Source organism: Mustela putorius, unplaced genomic scaffold (assembly GCF_011764305.1).
Source record: "Mustela putorius furo isolate JIRA1106 unplaced genomic scaffold, ASM1176430v1.1 tig00000698_pilon_pilon_pilon, whole genome shotgun sequence".
Lineage (NCBI taxonomy): Eukaryota > Metazoa > Chordata > Mammalia > Carnivora > Mustelidae > Mustela > Mustela putorius.
Genome location: NW_025421449.1, coordinates 1854321 through 1860316, shown reverse-complemented (window position 1 = coordinate 1860316; position 5996 = coordinate 1854321).

Here is a 5996-nt window from a genome sequence, read left to right as displayed (position 1 = left end):
GGCAGGCTAAGAGAGAGAGAGGAGGAAGCAGGCTCCCTGCTGAGCAGAGAGCCCGATGCGGGACTCCATCCCAGGACCCTGAGATCATGACCTGAGCTGAAGGCAGTGGCTTAACCCACTGAGCCACCCAGGCGCCCTAAAGTTATTTTTGTAACTATAGCTTTATTATCTTCACCGGAATCCTCTGTCCCAACACCTGGACCCTGTCAGGAGTCTTGTCCAGTTATCCCAAGGACACAGTAAACAACGCAGCCTTCTCCTGATGTGCCATCCTTCGCCTATGGGCTGGCTGGGTCTCCTAAGGTGACTGCCCTTTCATAGGCGGAAAGTCTGAAGACGAATTGGATGTGTGATGGGTGAAAAGGGCCAGAGACCTGTTGACACTGAGCACCCCCAGTTCTGAGGACTCTTGGAGGGACTCCGTGTCTTGTCCTGCCATGTGCAGCACGAGGGGCCATTCTAAGCAGGGGTCTCCATGGATGAATAGCCTCTTGACTTCCCCAAGGCCATGCAGCCCTCAACAGACCAACGTGAGCCGGAGGCAGGCGTCCGGTTGGGACCCCACAAACCACAGTCTGCCCGACCCTATGCTGAGGACTTTCTCTTGGGGCCTGGAAGATGCATGAGTTGATTTGGGTTGGAATGGAGGGTGGAGCTGGCAAAGGAGGGCGAGAGCCCCCTATCATTAGTCTACTGTGTATTCATCCAGAAACCCAGGTGAGAGCCAAACCGAGAGCTGGGCGGACAAAGCATTGCTATTAAGCTCTGTACCTTTTTGCATCCGTTTCCTCAGCTCACCCCTGAGAAGTGCCACTGACGAAAGATAGATGAGAAGGAGGTAACCCAAATGGGCTTCATTACAAGCAAACAATGTTGAATCGACAATAGCTTCCTTGTGGAATAACCCAATTATGTATGTTTATGGCATTTTATTGTCGGTTTTTTTTCTCTCAACACAAACGCTCCATAATCATTGTGGAAATTTTACAACATTTAGATAAGCAAAGAGAAGAAAATAAAAAGCACCCAAATGCCATCACCAGAGATAAGCACAGAGTCATTTGCTCTACATAGATATCCGTATGTTTTAAAATTTTGTACAGCTTTATTAAGGCAAATTTGCATACAACAAATTTCCCCCATCTGAATTGTATACTTTGGTGACTTTTAGCTGATTGTGTAAGCACCACCACACCCAAGATATTCCAGGACATTCCCTTGTGCCTAACTGCAGTCAACCCTCTCCCCAACTCCCGGCCCCAATATCCACCCACCTGATTTCAAAATGTCATGTGCATGGACCCACACAGTGTGTAGCTTTTTGAGTCTGGTTTTTTCCATTTAGCATCATGTTCTTGAGACTGATCCGTGTTGTGTGTATCGGTCCTTTGTTCTTTTTATTGCTGAGTGGTATTCCCGTGTACGGCCATCTCACATTTTATTTCTCTGATCATCAGTTGATGGACATTTGGGTGGTTATTCAGCTATGACTTTATGAATTATGAATAATGCTGCTATAAATGAATTCATGTAAACGTCCTTAGAGTAAATGTGTTTTCAGTTCTCTTGGCGTGGGTTTGCTGGGTTGTGTGGTGAATGTATAGTTTAACCACATAAACAACCATCGAGGTATTGTCTGAAGCTGCTGCACCATTTTGCACTCCCATCAGCAGTGGATGAATGTCCAGTTGTTCTCGCCAACGCTTAGTCATACTACTCTTGAAAAAAGGTCCCTGAGGATTAGTGATGCTGGGCATCTTTTCATAGGCTCATTGGTCATTCGTAAATCTATTATAAATGTTTCCAAATGTGATTATATTGTAGAGACTATAGTACAATTTGCCCTAAATCTAAGAGGAACTTGTCACTAATAGATTATTATTTTCTTAGAGGGGGGAGTGGCAGGGGGAGAGGCGGAGAGAGACAGAAACTTAAGCAGGCTCCACACCCAGCATGGAACCCAACATGAAGCCCAGTGTGGGGTTTGATCTCACAACCCTGAGATCATGACCTGAGCGAAAATCAAGAGTCGGGCACTTATCCGACTGAGCAGCCCAGGTGCCCCCTACTAATCGATGATTTTTAAGCCCATCAAGAATGGATTTGAAGCAAGATAAGTAGAGAGAACATGTGTGAGAAGGGGATTAGGGGATTAGGAATGGCCTCTCTGGGAAGGTGACATTTGTATACAGCTGTGAATAAAGCAAGAGAGAAAGCCATGTGAATTGCTGAGGAAAGAACAAGGCAGATAGAATATCATTTGCAAGGCCCCTGAGACAGGAAAGGGATCAATGAAAAAGGAATCAATGCATATCGAAGGGTACTAAATTTCAAGAACTACATTTCTGATCAACTGAAAACTGTTAAAAGCCAGGCACAGTAAAGTGCTTTTGCCTGCGATATATTTCTCCCAAGAGACCGTAAGCTCCATGGGGACATGTCTGTTTCACTCACCTTTGCATTCTCAGATCTAGGACATTGCACTCAGTAAATGTCTTTTGAATGGGTGACATAATGAAATACACAAGTATTTATGACTATTCCCATATTACAGATGGGAAACCCAGGTCCCGGAGTAGGTAAGTTAACTCACTAAAGGGCTCATAACTAGATGGTGGTAAGATGTGGACTCACATCTTCATCTAGCCAGCCAGAAAGCACAGGTTTTCCAACTCCCCCATGCTGCCGTGGATTCTCCTTCCTGTATTTGGGAAATTGAGGTTTGGAATAAAACAGAGAGGCTTGATGGAGGTCCCCTTTGATCCAGAAATAAAACCAGCCAGCCACAGGCTCCAGGCTGCCGTTTTGGCTGGAAGACCACATTTCCATCACATTTAGTGGATTCCAAAACTTGGGGATGGAAGGCGTACCAGGCGTTTAACTAAAAAGGTGAAAACTTAGTTTGATCCAGTTTCACATCAAGTCTCCACAGGCTGAAAGCAATCATCCTTTTGCTTCCTGTGCCTTTGCAGCCCGTGATGGGGCCAGAGCTGCCCGGCTGGTTAGAGTTTGCCTTGCCTTGAGTTGTTTGTGTTCTCTTGCTAGCTGCAGTGCCTGGGCCTCTGAATCCTTGTCACCAACAAATGTAGCTGTTGTCATGTGCAAGCATCCAAATTAATGTGGGTGGAAAAACCCAAGTTTAGTGATTTGGGCAAATTAGTTTATCTGTCCCATGGCCAGGGGCTGTGTTAAATCCCTCTCTGTTTGAGGAGTAATCACTCCCCAGCCCACTCTGTCTTCCTCTCCACAGGGAGGTTAGAACAGCCCAAGCCAAGCTGTTTTTGTGACGGGACAAGCTACATTTCCGTGTTTGGACCAGCCCCAAGGAAGAGTATTTTACACAACTATTTTGTTCATTCACAGTGCTGTCTGAAGGTCCTCTGAAGCCACCTCTAATAGTCAAAATCACCCCTTTATTCTCCTCTAGTCCACGTCTTTGGAAAATGACTCCATTCCCTCTGCGATAAATTATAGACAATAAACTCATTCTGAAAGCCCTGAGTGTTTATTTTCTGCTTTCCATCGCATTAGTAGATTTCTCTCTTTTGCATCTTTACTGTGAATGAAAAGTCTCCAGGCAAATAGCCATTCCCCCAGAAAAGGGAGACAGTAGGCTATGTTACCACCGACATGACTGCAGTATTCCCATTTTACAGATGGGAAAACAGAGTGGCGTAGAGGCCCAAGAATGTCCTTGAGGCCCCCACATCTTGCAAGTGGGGGAAATCAACACCAAGTTTCAGGCTCTGTGGGCTGCAGTCCACTGTTCTTGACAAATCACCAAGCTTCTTGGTGAGCTCCCTACTTTTAGGCATATGTGACAAGTTTAGATAAAACTTAAATCTGGTATGTGTATGCTCACCAAACCTAGTGTCTGCTGACTCTGGAAACATGGGCCTCTCACAGTGCAGCAGGCAGAGATAGAAAAGACAAAAGCTGACATGCGGTGTACTACTTTCTTTCTTTGTTTTTTTTTTTTTTAAGATTTTATTCATTTATTTGACAGAGAGAGATCACGAGTAGGCAGAGAGAGAGTCCCGATGCGGGACTCAATCCCAGGACCCTGAGATCATGACCCGAGCGGAAGGCAGCGGCTTAACCCACTGAGCCACCCAGGCGCCCCTGCGGTGTACCACTTTCTAAAGGAAATATCATGGTTGGCCAAAGAAGCAATGGAATAGCCAAGGAGTGTCAGAAAAGAATTCCCTAAGAAGCTTGAAATAAGTCTAAAAAAAAAAAAGATTGTATTTATTTATTTGACAGAGAGAGAGAGATCACAAGTAGGCAGAGAAGTAGGTAGAGAGGGGGTGGGAAGCAGGCTCCCCGCTGAGCAGAGAGCCCGGTGTGGGGCTCGATCCCAGGACCTTGAGATCATGACCTGAGCTAAAGGCAGAGAATTAACCCACTGAGCCACCCAGGTGCTCCTTGAAATAAGTCTTGAATTAGAGACAGCCAGATGGAGAGCAGGGTTTGAAGCAGGGAAGTGATGCACTCAGATCTTCTTCTGTTAAAGCTTATACTGACAGCGGGTAGAGAGCGACTCGGAGGGGAATGGAGCTGGAGACCAGTGAGAGAGGAGGTATGTGGGGGGCAACCCAGTGAGATAGGCCGCGACTGGCAAAGGCAGTAGGACTGGAGAAAACAGATGGGAAAACAGAGTGGCGTAGAGGCCCAGCACGTTCATGGGATGTTTGAGAGATCAATTCAGTATTTTCTGGTAACTACTAGGATGTGAGATGGGCCATCATTCTAGGATACTTCTAGTTGTCACGACTGGCTGAAACAGAAGGTTTGAAAAATAGTCAAGTGCAAACTATTGGTTGATCCAGAAGCTCAACAATGTCACCAAGGACCACACTGGCTCCTTTCCTTGGCTCTGCCATCTACAGTGTGAACTCGGTCCTCAGGCGGGCTTTCCTCATGGTGCAGAATGCAGAGATCAGCAATCAGACATACCTGCTTTCTTACTTACACTGAGAGAGAAAAAGAGAGAAGGAATATCTGAATAGCTCTTCCTGTGACTTTCTCCTAAGAGAACACAGTAACTTCTCAGAAGGAAGTAGGAAACTTATACTGGTTCATATTAAGTCAGGTGTCCTTTCCTGAACCAATCCCCATGGCTAGGATAATGTCACATTCTGAATTCCATGTTCTTTGATGGAATTCCGGAAAAGGGAAAGGGGATAAGATTACAATGATTGATTTAGACAAATCAAGGTCCACCCCTGGAACTAGAGTCAATCCCCAATCTAATTAATCTGGGGGCGGGAGTGACAGATTAATGGGAAGTTGGATCCATTAGAACGTCTTTCAGCTGCAAGAAACATAATACTGTAAATCAAACTGACTTATATGCAACAACAAAGTCAAATTATTATCTTACATAATGCATTGACTATTAGTAAGATCAGATTATTATCTTTCCATAAAAAGACCCAAGGCAGGAAGGACCCAGTTTTAATTAAGTCAGCAGCTCAGTGATGTCAAGACCCAAGATTTGTCCCCTCGGCATCTTCATTTTGGGTATATTGGTATTACATGCAGCCTCTGTCCCCTCCAGACTACAAGACAGCTGTGCTTGGCAAATCCCATGACAATGTGTAAAAGAAGAAGGATAGCTCTTGCAGAAGCAAGAGAACCTTTGCCAGAAGACTCGATCACACCTACCCTTAGACGGCATTGGCAGCATTGTGTCATGTAATTACAACCAAACTAGTCATGGGCAAGGGGAACAGAACCACTGTGATGAACTTAATCAGACCCTCCCCTGGTGCTCTGATGGCACCACATTTCCCTAAACACATGGCTACATAGGGGTGGGTGGGTGCATGTCTGAACAACATGGTCCTGTTGGGAAAAAGAAAGGGGAGTGAACAGGTGTTAGATAGGCAACCACCAGTGACGGCTACAAGGAGTGACCAGGAGAGGCCTGTGAGGAATTCTGGGTAGGATGACTGGGCAGTTGAAACTTTGCCATCTGAGTCTATCTCAAGAGA